Source organism: Thunnus thynnus, chromosome 6, assembly GCF_963924715.1.
Source record: "Thunnus thynnus chromosome 6, fThuThy2.1, whole genome shotgun sequence".
Classification (NCBI taxonomy): domain Eukaryota; kingdom Metazoa; phylum Chordata; class Actinopteri; order Scombriformes; family Scombridae; genus Thunnus; species Thunnus thynnus.
The window spans coordinates 6017003-6035576 of NC_089522.1; the positions used below are offsets into that span (position 1 = coordinate 6017003).

The 18574-nt window shown below is 38.9% G+C and overlaps 1 protein-coding gene across 1 annotated transcript in view; it reads left to right on the forward strand.

The window, feature by feature from the left end:
- Positions 1-18574, forward strand: part of LOC137184080 (vitamin D3 receptor A) — a 95526-nt gene that overhangs the window by 20281 nt on the left and 56671 nt on the right. The gene's annotated exons all lie outside the window — the stretch shown is intronic.

Here is an 18574-nt window from a genome sequence, read left to right on the forward strand (position 1 = left end):
AGAAGTTCCGTGTGTCACCGACTCTCTGTACTGGAGTTCCCCCGCCAGAGAGGCTCCCTGCACCGGCGTGCACCGTGCAGGCTGACCTGCAGTGGTGACACTTCACGTCTGTGACATATTCCACAGATATAGACACTGAAGCCATAGTGAAAGGTGTAATGTTGCTGGTATTATGTCAGTATGACTGTCAACAAATAATTTTCTCTGTTTATTTTTGCTGAAAACGTGGAAAAAATAGACGAGACCCCAAATCTCTAGATCGCTCTACTGGCCTTGCTCTGCACTATGTCGCACTTGCACATTTGATGTGAAAGCCCAAGAAGGCGTGTGTAGCTTTTTTTTTAATCCTTTATTTAAACTGATAGTGTCATTGAGATTGGGATCTCTTTTTCAAGAGAGATAGCACAGATAATTCAGACACACATTAAACATTATTTTCACATTAAGACAACTGAAACTAGAGAATGTAACTTCAAATTCTTTTGCAGCACATGCCATTTGTCTGCAGCTAATGTTAAAAAGTCCTGTGCCCTGACACTATAAGTACTCTATTTATATGTGACCAGAGAGCAGAAGTAACAAGGCAGTTTTTGCAGTAGAGCATGAATACAATGCCGCTCCCTTTTGTTAGTTAAAGAGGACCATCCCACCTTTTTGTATAAGATGCAATGATAAGTGAGGAATTTATCAGCTGTGATGACGCGCTGTGCACTGTGATGCACAGTCAAGAGGCTTCAAAGTGGAGGGAGAAGCATACATATATATATATATATATATATATATATATATATATATATATATATATATATATATATATATATATATATATATATATATATACATATATAATATCACCATAATCAATTGCTGACATAACTGTAGATTGTACAATGGTCTTCCAACGAGCAGAAGAGAAAGATGATATGAAGGTCAGGCCATTCAGGGTTTATTTTTACTGTACTGTTAGATAGGTAATGAAAAGAGCTGTATGCAGAGACTTAATGATGCAAAGAAAGACTATTGTGTTTTTGTTGTTCCACTCGTATATAGCATAAATGTACCCATGTGTCAGATTGGAAAAGGTAGAGAATATCATAACTGATGCTTTGGTGAATATTGCCAAAACTACACACAAAATACCACGTTACTGTATTCTACTGTAGAAAAATGTGGAAATTCTTTTCAATGGCAGTGCTTTCCTCGTGAGCATATTTTTGATTTAATGTGCAAGTATCACATGTATCGTATGTATGAGTTAAGATGTTGATGAGTTCATTGAACTTTTTTTTTAATATGGACCCACAGTCACAAATAAAGTAAACTGAATTAAAAAATAAACCCTTTCAAGAACCCAAACTCCGCTCAGGCTCACATTTCTTCTCTATCCAGCCTCCCTGCTGGCAGCTTTGACTAGATTCAGCGTCAGTTACATAACACTGTCATTCCATGAATACCTTGTAACTTAGCAGGTTTTTTTTCCCTACACATTTTTCTTTGAATTGAGTGTTTATTCTTTTATTTTGAGGAGTCTCTCTTGACATTAAATGTGTTGATGCACTAATGAATAGGGTTGCCGTCACTACTGGCTATTTAGATAAGGATCAGTTCTCTTTGGTCCTCATCTGAATGTATAAAAGTTATGGACTGTTAACGTGGATTGTTAGCCTTGCTTTTGGCTTTGTCAAAATCAATTAATCAATCAATCAAAGAGACTTGTCCTTGACAGTGGCTCCATTTGGGGTTGTTGTTGCCAGGAATTGTTCAAACTTTCATACTTTACATCAAATTACATACATAAGGAGTAATATGATAAACAATACTTTGTTGAACAATGATGTGGCTCATTTAAAATATACATTTAATCCACAGTGATCCCAACTCCATGTCCCAACCTGGTAACTTTGGCTAGCAATGACATGCAGTGTGTCCCCTAGGTTCAGTGGTTGGGTGGGGGGGTGGGGTGTTGTCGATCGGTTTGGGGGGGCCGTTTTCTATTTATCTGTTTATCGTCATTAGGTTAGGCTAACCCATTGTTGCTAACTTTGGAGCTAACCCCTTCACTTTTCCAGCAGTTGGGGAAACAACAGATGTGACTTTTCATGGTCTTGACAAGCTGCTGCATTTATTAACTGACACACTGTAGTCTGTACTGTACATTTACTGCCAGACTGACAACTTACTGCTAACCTTTTCCTCTGCTCCGCTCTCATTCACCGTTAATTTTCTGCCGCTCGCTCTCTCACTTAACCACTCACTCGCTTACGCTCTGCCCTATTCCTTAAAAGGAGTTACGCTACTTGGAGTTTCCCAGGCAACGAGACAGTGGTTGTCTCACGTTTCGAAACAGTGCTGCTCAGAGGCTCCCAAACGCTATTGATTTGCGAATGAATAGATATTTGGCCTTATTTTTGACATTAAAAAAATTATGTTTTGGCCAAGTGTTCGATCAAAAACATCTGAATCCGATTGAATTTTGCCGTACAGCAGATGTCAGAGCTGGTGTTTTGTAGGGCTGTGCCGAATATCTGTATGGAACCCCTCAGTCGACTGAGATTCTTCAAGTTTAGTAGTTGTTTTTTTTGTTTTTTGTCAGTCAAATCTTAAATTGCAAGTGCTTAATTATGTTTAAAGAGAAATACAGTTGTCTAATAAGCCTATCCTGATGAAGAAGAGAAGTTATTATTTCAAAGCGGACAATTGCCTGAATTTATATAAAATTTTCAGGCCTACTGTATTTATTTTTATCTAAAATAAATCCAATCTTGAACAATTTCATATGTTAACTTATTCTTGTTGAGATGTTGCTATTAGTTTTTATGTTTAAAGAGAAATACAGAAATAGACCTAGAAGACCTTGAAGAAGAGATGTCATTAATTTCAATCATCTCTGAAGCTAAGGCTAATGGATTTTCTGATTGCCAGGTAGTCTATACGGAAAAAAATACAAGGAGCCAACAGTTGAATCTTGGTATTGAACAGCTCAGAGTGTGTACGGCCCTAGCGTTTTGTTTGTCTGCCTAAGAAAACGTACAGCTTCATTCCAATGAACAAAAGTGTGTGTGTGTGTGTGTGTGTGTCTGTGTGTGTGTGTGTGTGTGTGTATGTATACACACAGTGGTTTTGTTTTCCGAGGATGTATGCTAGTTTACCCAGAGAGGAAAAACCAGGCAACAAACAACAGCCACAACAAGTCTAAACAGAGGTACAGTAATGATTTGTACTCCTTCAGTTTCCTCCCTTGTTTTTTTCTCTCCTCTTCCTCTCTCCCTACTCTCCATATGGTGTCGGTCGGTTGTGGTTTTTGCATTCTGCAATTCTGTTTGTATGTAGTGATTTGGTGAAGATCTCATGCCTGGCTGGGAAATACAGAGCGTTCGGCTCCTTTCAAGGCGCACGTACACAAGCATGTGATTATAGACTGACATAAGTCCATGAATGAAGAAAACAGATTGAAACACGACTAAACGTCTGCACACATACACTTTGTCTTTGTCTGTCACACTTCAGTTGTTTACAGTTGTGCTGGTCACTGCGGAGTTGAAGCTGTCACTCAGAATCAGATCCTGCTTTCATATGTGGTGATTCAGACTGCCTGTTTAAAAAACAGCTCACATGTTTGACAGATGTGTACTTGATGGCTTTGCCAGAAACTTGATTCACAAATCCTATTTTGACAGTTGCTTGTACATGTCATTATGTATTTGTGGTCTAATAGCGAAAATTTTAAAGTTTTGGCTGGTGAGACTATTGTGTAACTTTAAGGGTTTGTCTTTATCTGTAATGTCATCTCTCCCCTGTAGTTTTTCTCTCCTCGGCCTGCTTTTAGGTAGCAGGAACGTCAAGGAAAATACTCCACAAAGGCAGCGGCAGACAGGACAACTTCAAGACATCTCCTGAAAAAAAAAATAGAGGTCGACCGATAGCGGACTTTTAAAGGCTGAGATAATAATGATAGTTTGGAGCAGGAAAAAGCAGATTAACCTTGAGTCATTTCCTACTGAACAATCTTTAATTTTATTAGAAATTTGATCTTATCCATACTCTTCTCAGCCCATTTCTGTATCAATACTTTCACCGGTTCTTTTTCATTAGTAAACAATTTTTGTTGTTTTTTTATTATAATTTTTTTTTTAAAAGAATGCAGTCAAAGCAGGATTAGAATTGATTTACATTTTAAATACAATTAAATACTGTTTCTAGAGCAGCAACAGTAATGTTGACAATAGTAAAGTCTCTATATAAACTCAAAAATATCTCACCGGAAACAAATCCAAAATGTCAGCAAAATAAATAATATTCATGAAATAATATTCCTGACATCAAAATACTGAGTGAAGTTTAGAAAGAATGAAGAACACAGACATCAGTCAGTATCAGTCATTCCTCCTGTCCTCTGTCCTCCTCCCTCTGCTGCTGGTTGAGGAAGGGGCTGGTTTGGGAGGGGGGGGCTGCCGTCTCAGCCAGCAGCTATGTTTACAAGAATTTGCCACATTTTAAGATTCGTGGCAAACTAAGCTAAACAGTTAGACTACATACAGATAACTTTCATTTGAGCTTTTTCATAACAATTCACTATTAGCTTAACAAATGAGCTGTGGTTGTATAAAACATACATGTTGGTGGATGGGAGACTGTGGACAAAGCAGTTGAAAATGTTGTTTTTCTGCACGATCATGCTTGTTGAACAGGTGGTTTGTTAAATCACTTATTTGCCTTTTACCTGCAAAGGTTTTATTGCACTTAACGTTACAGACACAAGCGTCGTTGCCATCAACTGGTTCACTGTGTCCACCGGCCTCTCTGCTCTGCTGTTCGCTGTGTGTGTGTGTGTGTGTGTGTTTGTGCGTGTGAGGAGCTCAGCCCTGCCTTCAGTGAAACACAAGGAGCAGAGGAGAGAAAGACAGAAGCTAATGCGAAACGTGGTAGAGAACTCTCAGCATGGTTTTTTTTCTTTTCGTTCGTCTCAGGCGCTGTGAAAAAAAACACTTAGGCGCTGTGCCTAAGTCTTATTATGGTAGGGAAACCCCTGATAACCTTGACTTTGTATATGCAGCCTCCATGCAAAACAGTGATGTACATCCCCATGTTACCGGTGGAGGCTGCGCAGCCATCGGCCACTATCGGAGCCGAGTTCCAACAAATCCGATAGTTTGTAAAACATCCCATCAGCACCGATTTATCAGCCAAAGATTAATCGGTTGACCTATACAAAGAAAGTTATGTTTTCAGGAAGGGAATGGCCGTTTCAATCAAAGGAAAGTCATTTGAAGATCAGAATAAATTCTAGTTACCAGTAATGCTAGAGTTACCAGAGTTATTGGTGTGCTAACTGTGAGGCCTCTATTTCTCTGGTTGAGGGATGACAGAATTACTCAAGGATGTGCTTTTCTAATCTGGCAAAACAATTCCTTTTCATCTTGTGTTTTCATTCCTTTCTCCTATATCATGTCCTCGATTTAACCTGGTCACACAAAATATGACGAGGTGCTCGAGTGATCGAAAAACCTGCATCTCAAAATTCATGTAACCCTACAGGAAACGGAGCGAATCCTGTTTCTTCCTGCTCTGTTTTGCAGATTTTCTCTTTCTCAATATGACGGAAAGTATTATTTCCCTCCTTTTCAAATGGAGAATACAAACTTCCCCCCAAAATACATGCATGTTAGTTGTCCAAGAGGCGAGGATGCTGACAAGGGCAAAGTCGGAGTTATCAAACCAGCCGAGGCTGGAGTCATGTTGCTGAGCAGCTTTCTCTGCAGGGGCCTCTAACACATACATGCACTTGTAAACACACATGCACACACATGCAGTGATGTCCCGCTGTTTGCAATCTGCAGGAACTTCTCTAATATAAGTAGAGTATTGAGATAAACAAGCATCTCGCGAGTGCTTTTTTTACACGCTTGCGTGCACACTCACAGGTGCACACACTCACACACACATTTTTTCAGCCTGTTGACCCTCTGTTACTATCATGTTGAGATTTGAAAATACCAGTTACGGACTTAAAGTGGCCTGTATGCTCCCTTCAAGGTCTGTTCTTCATGATTTACGAGATGGGACATTTGGGGCAGAGAGGAAATGATGATTCTTAAAGGAAATATTTTAATTGTAAAATAGTACAGTTTATAGGTTTCCTCATAAAATAGCTGGTACAGCATTTGCCAAATAACTGATATTATTATTATTCAGCTTAAACAATTAGTTATATTTATGATGTTCATTGTCTCTTATTTCTTAGTAAATACTGCTTTTGATATATGGGTGATATATGGTGCCAGAGTGACAGAGAATTATGCTAGTTTCCTGTTCACTACTCTCCCACCATGACTGCATGTACCAGTATGCATTGTGGAAGAGGTTCCCAGTCCAGTCAGCCTGAGCCCTTTTCTTATTTACCTACTGAAAGCAGGCATCTGTGCTTGTCTATCAAGACATGTACACAACAACCAGTGAGCGGTGAAGTGTTTGTGATGTTGATGGAAATAGTCAGATCAGGTGTTATTAACTGTTTCAATTAATGTCTCCATGATAGTTCTTCTAACCGGATACCTGATAGACACTTTTAGCACTCAGCATAAGCACAACATAAATCATATTACTACTACTGCATTATTACTTTGCTGGCCATAAATAAACTGATCTATTTTACCAGTCATCATTGTTTGTTTCTTTTACTTAAACATTTAAGAATGTTTCAAGCTTCCCACTGTTACAAACACTGACTTGCCCTCAGCGCAACAAAACCATCTGTAAACCTCCACTGTAAAATTCACTGTAGCACCGGCTTAGAGTTGGAGCCCAAGCTTTATTACCTTGGCTAAATTAGCCAGAGCAGCCTGAGCCTCTCCCTCTATTTGTTGCCACTCCTCTGCAGTGACAACTGACAACATGTTATAAAATGTATGTAGTAATCCACAATATCCTCTGTGCACATATCATTTTTGCGGTTCAAAATGCGGTTGAACTTCATTAGCTGGCTTGGCTCCGATGTAACCCCAAAGGCTCCTACAAGAAAGAGGAAAATGAATCTTATATCAGTCTCCCTGTAGTTCTTCTACCATCCATTATTGACGTCAGCAAAGTAGGCTGCTACTGCTATATAGACAACCTTGGCAAGTAATGTGGACATTATAGATCCCACCCCTATGACTAATACATGGACATAGGCTTGAAAATTGGTGTCTTTTATTTCTTTCTGTGCGCCTCTTTTTTCCATTTTTCAAATTTTAAAAGAAATTGAAAATATTATTAAGAACATTTAGTTTGCACCACATGTATATTTTAACATTTGTACACTGTGTTTATTTCTTCAACTTTTTGTCAGTCTGCCCCACCAGTTCTTGGAACAGAGGGCAACATGTTGTGCACAGTATTGGTGTCTATGTTCTCATTCAAGTTAAGTTATGTTTTTATGCACAGGATGTGCTGGAGCTGGTAACTAGAAAAGAGGAAGGGAGAGAGCGAGAGATGGAGGGATGGAGCGAGAGATGAGTCATTTTCTCTGTTAGACACTGTTGTTTTCCACTAAGCCCTGTTATTTTCTCTCATAAATGGATGCCAGGTAGTGGGTGGAAAAGAGTCTCTTTTTTGTTTTCACATTTGGTGTAATTTTATAATGGGGGCAGACTGTGGTTAAACTTGAAACATTTGCATGGACTTGTCCCTGTTTAACCCTCCTCTCCCTCTTTATATAGACCAAAAAATGTATTGTGAAATTACTTGGCACAAGATTAAAATATTTGGTTTGCGGAAATGCTCATAGTTTTACAAGACAAATTCCCTGTCTCTCCCCTCATGACTTATTTTCTTCTTGAACTTTGTACAAGTAGAAATGCAAAAATGCACAGGTTCCATATCCTGATGAAGAGGCATCAGAGATTTTCAAAGGCCCTACAAATACAAGTGTTTTCAGTTAATCTAGGGAATTCAACCTCTGCTTCTGTTGAAGTTGGGTGGAGCTTTGCTGGGAGTTACCTAATGGCTGTGCTTCATTTCCCTGTGCCAGCATGCCATACATATGATGCTGAATCTCTATAAGCTGATAATCAAACAGCAGCAGGTTGTGGTGATGTTGTGGTGAACTTCACAGTATTTAAGTTTTGGCCGAAACAGTACAGAACCTTTTCCATTTGGTATCAGCTATGACAGGCCATGTGTAATTTATGTTTGTTAGGTTGTGTGCAACTGCATGAAGGGCAAGTTCCATGTCTTCACTTCAGCTGAAGTTTGACACATTTGGGGTACTCTGGTAGCTGAATAACTACAACATACCTGGTTCTGTTCCAGCTGGGGACCTTTGCTACATGTCATGCCCATCTCTCTATCCAAAGAAGGTGAAACTGCCCAAAAAATAATCTTTAAAAAAAAAAGTAGTTTAGAGTTACAGCTTATTTCATGACCCTAGAGTCCACAAAACCTCCTCACAATTTATGACATTTAGAAAAGGAAAGCCCATCAATCTGAGTGTGCTGCTTAATGGTGTGACATGTCTCCTGAGGATGCTGTAAGAATGTAATTCACAGTATTCAGTTAAAACAGAGCTCAGCTGTAACACCAGAAAAGTTAACTTAATGATCTCATGGAAGCAGTGAATATTTCATTTACAAGAAACCTGCTGGGTCTGTGCTTGATCGACAGACTATGGTGTTGAAGATGCCAGCCTTCAAACCTCTTTTGAATAGTGCTCTATGACACTGAATAGGAAAAAACGGAGTAGTATTAGATTAGCGGCAGATCGTATTGAACTGAATCAAAAGACAGATGGAACGGAATTGAATTGGATAATAAGGGATTGAATGGAAGCTTATGTCTGTGTTTGGGTCTGCAGGAGCTCTTTCAAGAGGCCATTTGCACTCCGTTAAGCTGCCTGTGAGAGTTTCTCCTTTTATCTCAGTAGCTTATCTCTGGCCTGGCTGCTGCACTGTAACCACTTTTCTCCCGTCATGACTCATCCAAGATTATGTGCCGGCATTTCACAGTGGGAGCCATTGTGAAGGACGATGTTCATCTTTTATCTATAGTAATACATTTCTGATTGTAGCATACTACAACTATCAATTATTCAGGATTACCTGGGCAAACACACACACATTTAAACAAATAAACATGATCAGGCACCAAGCAAAGACTTGGAAGAGACTGAGCAGATGGACATTTCTCCGTTCTCTGTTTTAGAGCGGCTGAGATTGACACTAAAATGAGAATAGCTGCACCACCTTAAAGGTCAGTCCACCTTTAGTGAGCCTGGTCAGGTTAGGCTATTCCATTGTTGCTAACTTCAGGGCTAACCCCCTTCACTTTTCCAGCAGTTGGGGAAACAATAGACAAGACTTTTCATGGTTTTCATAAGGACAGGGAGGATAACTCAAAACAGTTCTACAATAACACAGGGTGTTATCGTGCTCGCACAGTGTGTGAGTGAAAATCATTAGTAGCCCACTGATATTAATGATCGTGTGAAATTTTAGCACTGCCATCCACAGTGCAGAATTATGAGCAGGTGCATTATATTGAAAAGTGTTCCTAATATTTTGCTCCCTTGGGACAAATGTTAGTGGATTGGACAAAATATTAGGAACACCATTCAATATAATGCACCCCAGTACACCGACACCACCCACTATGACCTCAAAAGTAGAAGTAAATTATAACCTCTCTGGCAATGTGCTGAAAACTGAAAATGTATAAGCTTCGTAATTGTAGAATTTATGGCAGAGCTATTGTATTGGATTGCATTAGATGGCACAGGTGTTCCTAATGAAGTGGCCGGTGAGTGTATTTATATTTTTGGGAGTTTATTGTGGTCCTTGGTATTTATATCAAGGTTGTAAGTGTGTTGAATTACCCCGATATGCAATATGCTATCAATATTGTAACTTTAACATTGCTTGTAAAAACATTTGATGACTGTTATCTAAAAGTGTAGGTTCAAATCAGAAAGTATTAATGCATGTGTCAAGTACATGACGTACACACTCTTATCTAACATGTTAACACTAGGGGTGCAACGAATCACAAAACTCACAGTTCGGATCATTTTTAGTATCAGCAAAAAAAAAAAAAATCTATAACACACTTACAGCAAGGAACTTTTGCCCATGGTCTTAAATGAAAACAACATTTAAGATGTCCAATGTTTAAATAAAATCATAAAATATATAAAATATTCAATGCTCAATTATTGTTAAATTAAATTGCAATATGAAGCATGATGAAGCTCTTTTAAACATGGTAGTGAATGAAACAGCCTCTGTCCACATCATCAAAACTTGATGATAACTTAGAAACATGAACACACATCTTGTCCTGCAGCTTGTTTAACGAGCCACAAAACTAACATTCACTGGGGAAAAGTACACCACTAACGTCAGTTAGCAGCTACTTAGCTAATTAGCTGCTCAGCTGCACGACAGGTAAACGTACCTGCAAATGTCACTGCGGACCAGTTAGATGCTGGTTTGATCGTCGCTCTTCAAAATCCATGTTAGCGATGAAGTATTCATGTCATAACATCCATTTGTGGCTGTTGGTCATCTTGTTTGTTAGTTAACAGAACTTTATGGCTGCTGCTTAAACAGTCTGCTATCATTAGCAACAATGACAAACAAGCTAACTCTCCTAGTTGCTTCTCCGGTTGCTTCTCTCTCCCCGGCGGCGTCCTGCCACTGCTGCGCCGCACAGTCCAAATCCATTCTCCCATTTGCTTAACAACAGTCCTTAACAGTCCTTCCATGGATGTATAAAGAGTCCCTCAGGCTTCTACAACAAGTCAACTGTTACTTTGGCTAATGCAAGGAGCTATCTACTGCTCATTATCTACTGCTGCTACTCTGCCTTACAGTGGAGAGAATTGAAGATGAAATCTGGAAACTATCATTGGACCAACGCAATGTCAATATTGTATTCTGGTTGTTAATTGGTTAGGGAGGACGTCCTCCCTTGGAGCGTCATTTTACGTGTCTTGGCCAATCATAGATTAGCATGAAAAACAATGAAGTACATTAAATTGATGTAAGAGATCCTGCCCTGCGGAGGACAGCAGGCACTCGTCCTCCTCTGCCCCCCACTCTCCCCCACTGCCCCCCCCCCACCACTTCACACACAATGCTCTTTCTCCTCCTGCCCTGCAGGTGTTGCTGTTGAAGCATTTTAAACAGTTTCAATAATGGATTTTTTCCAAAGAAGAGAGAAAAAATATGAGAATTGGTAATGGCTTATTTCAACCAAATATTCTTTTTTATATTTTGATCTCCCTCTTGCCTCTCAAAAAACAGAGGAGGATCAACCTCCTCTGCCTCTATGGACCAGCCTCCACTGCTATATACATATGTACATACATACAGGTGACAAATTAAAGGAAAAACCGGTACAGGTCTGAATGCTTGACCCCTACAGTGAAGGAATCTGATGGCTCTGTTATGCTTTGGGGGGGCATTTTGCTGACATGGTTTGGGTCCACTTGTCCGTTTAGAGGGAAGGGTCACTGTAAATCAATACAAAGTTCACCTTTATCCTATGATGAAACATTTCTATCCTGATGGGAGTGGTCTCCTCCAGGATGACAATGCCCTCATCCATAGGGCATGAGGGATCACTGAATGGTTTGATGAGTATGAAAATGATGTGAACCATATGCGATGGCCTTCACTGTCACCAGATCTCAACCCAACTGAACACCTATGGGAGATTTTGGGCTAACGTGTTAGACAGTGCTCCCCACCACCATCATCAAAACACCAAATGAGGGAACATCTTTTGGAAGAATGGTGTTTACCCCTCCAGAAGAGTTCAGAGACTTGTAGAACACCCAACACCTTACTAAGACACTTCGTGTTGTTTTATCCTTTAATATGTCACTTGTCGGTAGATAGATATCCACTACTCAGTAAGTGGATTTTTGTACATGCACTGTACAACCTTTTATAACTTCAATGAATTTTCTTGCCAACCTATTTTGTGACCATGGATCCTCAAAATGAGCAAAGTGTCATCAGAACACGAGCATATGTTATTTCTTGGCAGATTACTCATCAGCTGATTCTGTGTTCATTAATGCTCATCCGTCACATGACACACAAGCCTTATTTGACAAGACCGCCGTGAAGAAACACAAACACACTTAACTCCAACTGTAAACAAGCTGGCTCCTCATCTCCTCTTTATTCAGTTTCTACTCATTGAAACTGCTTCTTTTGTATGCTATTTTTGAAGTATTTTCCTTTAGGGAAGGCAGCTTGTAATTTTTGGATCAATTTACCTTGTCCTCTTATGAACCTCATGCTGCATTTTCTGTGTCCTCTCCCAATGACTCACTACCTTGTTCTACAACAATTACATCGTAAAACATAAAAAATGAATAGATAAGAAACCTTGGGAAAATGAAATACTGAGTTTTTTTTCTGATACATAAAAAGTACAAACAAGGGGGAAGAGAAATAAGAATTTGCCGATTCCAGAGATGACCAAAGAAAACTCCAATACAAATATATTTTGTTTTGCATAACCCAAAAAGTATCACATCCTTAAAGAAAAATGCATGCTTTGACTTTTACCGATAGCAAACGTATCCATCTTCTTTGTGCAGAATCTTAAGTAAGTGGTATTGTGGTAAGTGCAGAATTACATCTATAAATACTGTTTCTAGCCTAGCCATCAATGTAAAGAAAGAATAAGAGCACAGCAGGTATTTGCATGGATTGTATTATCACCTAACAAGTCACTCATTCCATCAGTGAGAGATTGACACATTTTTTATTTAAGTAAACACTGGACACCTCCTCTCTGCTTCTTTCTCCTTTAACCTACTTTGGGCTAAAAGGTTTGGATGGTTGATTCTTATTCCCTATAGGGCCTATATGTGAATGATCAGGTATCCATGTGCTCAGCTGTGATACATGTTTGGATTAGAGGCATTAGAAATCAAAGCCTGTGTTGTTACACTCCAGGATTGTTGTTGTAAATCTGAAAATGACTGTGACCTCTCCCAAGATAAAGCTGCTGTCTTTGATGTCTGCAACATAGTGAGGACGCTCCCTTGTATCAATATAGTATCCACCTTTCAGTGCACCTCTATCTGAACTACATCACAAATGCTGTGTCCTACATCCCACATTCCACTGTCCTTTATCGTACATCTCATATACAGCCTCTGTTGTCCTTGCCCTACTTGCATTAAGCTTAAGTATGTCATACACCCTTTTGTATATGTAACTGTACATTTGATGTTTATATCCGCCTTCTTATGTCATATGATGTCAGTTTTTTTGGAGCTTATATTTTTTGAAGGACTATTAATCATTCATGCCTACAGTAATCGCCCACTACATGAGAATTTAGTCAGTGATGGTAAAACTGGAAACAAATACTAGGAAAAAAATCGAGTCTGATACAGCAGTTTGAACTGAAATTTATGAGCAACAGCAGCTGGATTTTTAACACTCCCTATTATCTTGAAAAAGTCAGGCTCTTCTCCTTCAGTAAGAGGCCCTTCTGCTTCACTGTGTGCCAGGCCCTTCTCCTTCAGAGCTCCTCTCCTTTAACAGCTTGCCAAGCCACATCAGGGAATGTGAAAGAGTCTGTTTTCAAGCACAGACTCAAGATCCATCACTTGAGTTTATTATATCCGAACCCCTGCTCTGACCCTGACCCATGTCCGCTATCACAATCACCTACTTTTTATGAGGCAGTGCTCTTATATGTTAGGATTCTGTCTGCCCCGTGTTATCTATTTGTTTATTTTCTAGTTGAACTGAATGTTTGTTTAACTGTTGTAAAGAGTGCTGAGAGCATGCTGTTGAATACACTTCAGATTCCAGTGAAGTTTAAATGTGAACTTTGTGTGTGTGTGTTTGGTCGGATGGAGTGTATTGATTTACACCTGCATACTTGGCAGTCTAGACGAGCTGGGAGGAGTCCCCCACACAATACTGCCTGTGGAAGATAAACTGATACTTGGCTTAATGTTGCCATTATAACTATTATTACCTGCTCAACAAAGGTGCTGGCAGCTGTACACAAGCCCATCACCGTGTCCAGTGTGTCAATGACAGGAAAATGGAATCAGCAGGGAAAAATAAGGAAGGCATATATTGGTTTAGCATGTACGCGTGTCTTAATGAATGTGTCTTTTCACTGAGTTGTGTGTTTTTTGGGAGGTTTTCTGTTATGTTGTTGTGTCATAATACAGAGTAGGTGTGTAACATTACACAAAATTCATGGTTCGGTATGTATCTGGGTTTTGGGGTCATGGTTCAGTACGATTTCGGTACAGCAGAAAAAAAAGGTAGAAAAACTATTACTGAACCAGTTTAGTTGTACTGCAGCGGAAACTATTACTGAACCATTTTAGTTGTACTGCAGCGGAAACTTACTGAACCAGTTTAGTTGTACTGCAGCGGAAACTATTACTGAACCAGTTTAGTTGTACTGCAGCGGAAACTTACTGAACCAGTTTAGTTGTACTGCAACGGAAACTATTACTGAACCAGTTTAGTTGTACTGCAGCGGAAACTATTACTGAACCAGTTTAGTTGTACTGCAGCGGAAACTATTAATGAAACAGTTTAGTTGTACTGCAGCGGAAACTATTACTGAACCAGTTTAGTTGTACTGCAGCAGAAACTATTAATGAACCAGTTTAGTTGTACTGCAGCGGAAACTATTAATGAAACAGTTAAGTTGTACTGCAGCGGAAACTATTACTGAACCAGTTTAGTTGTACTGCAGCGGAAACCATTAATGACACAGTTAAGTTGTGCTGCAGTGGAAAAGGAAAACAAGTATTCTGTTTCTTGCAAGGAGTCAGGACACCTGCTGACGGCTGTTTTATGCTGATTTATGGTCTAACTGTATATAAAGTAGTTTAAACTAGCTCCACCTCCAGCAGCTACAACAGTAACCTGCTGCTTACACACTGATGCTTCAGTATTAATGATCTAATGATGTCATAAAATATCAGTCAGAGTCAGAGGGACCAAACCACTACTTTTACTTTAATACTTTTTCACTACATTTTTCTCTCTCAGCTCTGGTTCTTACAACATGCTGTCTGACCACATCAGAAATCAAATGTATTTATCATTGTTCTGATTGGCTTCACTATAAGGCAGACTGAAAAGCCGACCGTCACAGAGGGGGGAGGGGAATGGGGAGGTGCGGTATCATTTCACTACAGAGACAATGGAGAATATTTTAATAATAGTGTTGCACTCAGTCAGCGTTATGGGTCTCTCGTTTGTCATTCTGATGGCAGCAACACTACAGGGTAACCAGGGTAACAAGGCTACCTTAGCTAATCTGGCTAGCATACATCCATGATTATGGTACAGCTAAGTGGTGCGCTGCCAAAACGTTCCTGGTGGAACTTGCACTCTAGAATTATTGTTCCGCACATGGGAGTAAGTGGATTGTTAAACTACAGTAATTGTCTAGGTCATGGAGCGTATTCTTTGTTCAACTGCATGTACCGAACCGTAACGTTTGTAGGGTGATGGTTCAGGACAAATACATGTAACGTTACCCCTAATACAGAGTTATAGAATCAGGTTTTGGCACATCAGTGATACGAATTATAGTTATGTGTGAGTATGTTTACCATCGTGCGTATCTTTTATCCTCAACCCACAACCCATTCCCACTAACACATAGAAATAACACACAAAGGAAATCACCTTTCTGCCTTTAGAGAGGATGAAGGCATCTAAGGACTAGTGTTGCATACCGGGTGGGCTTATCCTGTACTTTTGGCTGTTAGTGGTTTCTACACAAATGCCCCCCACCACACATACACACACACACAAAAAGCACAGTGCACTAAGCTTTCAAAGTCCAACTCAAAAGTGGGAAATTAAAGGATCCTTCTATTATTAAGTCTTAATACAAAATGTAATCTAAAACGTGCAAAAAATGCTCCAATAGAGATTTTATTGTTTTGATTACAAGTGTAGGGTGATAGTTCATTTTTTCAGATTAGGGCATCCTCACTGTAATTCATAAAGGTGATATTAACATCCAACGCAACCACAGAAAACTAATAGGATCTACGGATGGTTACAGTCAACAACCTAGTCTTCCAGTTTATCATCACATCACAGCATCATCATTTTTTTCAACGTTAAGAATTTAAAATACAACTTCAGACAATATGACAGCTATACTTTTCATGACATACTCTTTGTATTTGGGGAAAGTGTAGAGCCATCAAATATGTAAAAGCAGGTAAAAGAAGACGGCATAAAATCTGTTTTGTGCCAGAAAAAAAAAAAAACACACTCTAGAATGAGAGTGGTCATAAGATGTGCTAGCTCTGGACAAAAGTCTTTCTCATTACAGTCAATTAAAGTAACTGGCAACTGCTCTAACATACTCTGTTAACAGAGAGTATGTGTTGTAATTCATTGAAGTGTTTGAGTCACTCCTACATACACCTCTTTCAGTTTTGTTTTTAAATGGAAACTAATAGCAAGAGATGCTCTTAGCAAGATGTCTCTTTATGTCATATGTGCTGTAGGCCTTCATCTTAGCAACAGGCTGCAATTCTAAATATTTTAGATATGCCACACAAACCTTAGCTAATGGAGCAATTGTCCAATAACCATTTGATATTGCTCAAAGGAAACTGTTTTCTGATGAGTTTGTTTTGGATGCTAAAAAGAAGGTTGTTCTGCCAGTAAAGTGAGAGAAGGTTCCCTCTGAGCGCTGTCTGGCCACATTAAGCACTTTACATTTCAATGAGCTAATATGTTAGTTTTGGCCTGTTGCCTTTTTTACTTCGACATGGAGATTTTGGCAGAGGGCAGAAAAGGCTTCACTTTTTTTGACCGCAAAGAGGTGATGAAATCACAAGGACTCTGCTTTTTGGACTTTGCTGCAAGTTTTGACAGAAAATGGGGTTTCATTTCACAACAGCATGATGGTACATCCATATAGGGAAAATTGTTACTTTAAGGCTAGTAATGGTTAGTTCATGGCTTAATAATTAAAATGTCAGCTTTCCTTTAATTAAACTTTATCTTAGATGCTGTCTCATTCTCTCTGTCAAAAGCCACATTAATGTATAATCTGTAGCAGTTGTCATTATGTCAGGCTTTGGAATACTTTACCCTTTCATTAATTGAATCAATAGCCTTTGGTTATTCACAGATAACCTGCTGGTGTAAAAACTCTGCAGTAACCTATTTAATAGACAATATTAAGTAAACTATAATGCATTTTTTAAAAAATATTTCTCTAGAATCATTTCTCATGAATCATGATTGACAATAAATGTTTGACTGTTAACTTAGTGCATCACTGCATCCAGCATTAATTCATAAAATAATTTGCTGTGGCTGTTCCTGAGCGAGATGTCAAAATATTATCATTATATGGAAAACACTGCTAATATACTGCTAAAAACACTGTCAGATGGGATGTTTGGAATTGGAAAACCACACATTACTGATATATTAAACAGTTCAGTTACTGAAATGTTTGAATTGAATTTTAAATTCAATTCAACCAGAGTAAATTAGGTAGTTATCAAATCTGTTGGAATTTTTCCATTGGGATAAGTTGTACATACTTTATACAGAGGAACAGCTTTCAACCATGCCATATTTCATATGCCCTTTTATCTTCAGTATGTCTTAATTTAAAATGGCTAATCTCAGCTACTTCCTCAGGCTATTTGAGGCTTAGGAAATTCCCAATACCTAAAGCTCACTGGCCTACAGCATTCCAATGTCATGTGGCTTGCACCCTTAGCTTATAAGGCCAATTTTATGAACATTAAGGAGTCACCAGACCTGTCATCCACTTTATTATTTAGGTCATATGGCTCCAAAGGTGACTTTTGGAAATGTTTACAATGATATCTGTTACTAAATTCATCTCATGTTATCATTATTGTTTGTAATGAGTTTATTGCTCATTAGCAGCTTGATCTAATGTTGGCATGGCACTGGTGTTCTATTGAAGCAGAGCTGGGTTATATCTAGATAACATTGGTGTCTGCTGAATGTGTAAACAGGCAACTACAGGTTAACACGTTTGCCACGTTTTACCGTGCTTCAATAAAAGAGTTGTGGTATTCAAAGTTATTCAAAATGGCTGTAATGAATGCTACATCAAAGATCTACGTCTGCCTCTAAGCATCTGAATCAAGCCATTGTTTTGCTGTCTACCACATTTTTCTAATTTTACATTCTTGGAAAATTAATTGAATTGTAGGTTATAAAACAGTTACCAACAGTCTCATTGAACTTTTATAACCTTTTATCGCGCTCCCTTGATGACATCACACAGTGCTGTGGTACATTCACTGAGATTATGGCTATTGTGCTGTTGGAAGTGTAGGAATGTTTGCCCAGAGCTTTTTTTTTTTTTTTTTTTTTTGGTCAGGTTCCCGCTGAGTTCAGGGAATCCTTCTTTCTTTCTTTCTTTTGTTTTTATTTTATTTTACTTCCTTATTTCTGCTTTCTCTCACTCTCTCTTTTCCTTGTATTCCTTCCTCCTTTCCTTAGTTGTGTCTTTTCTCTGTCCTTCTTTCCCTTCTGGTTACCCTTTGATGTTTGACTATAATCTGCTGCTTGTT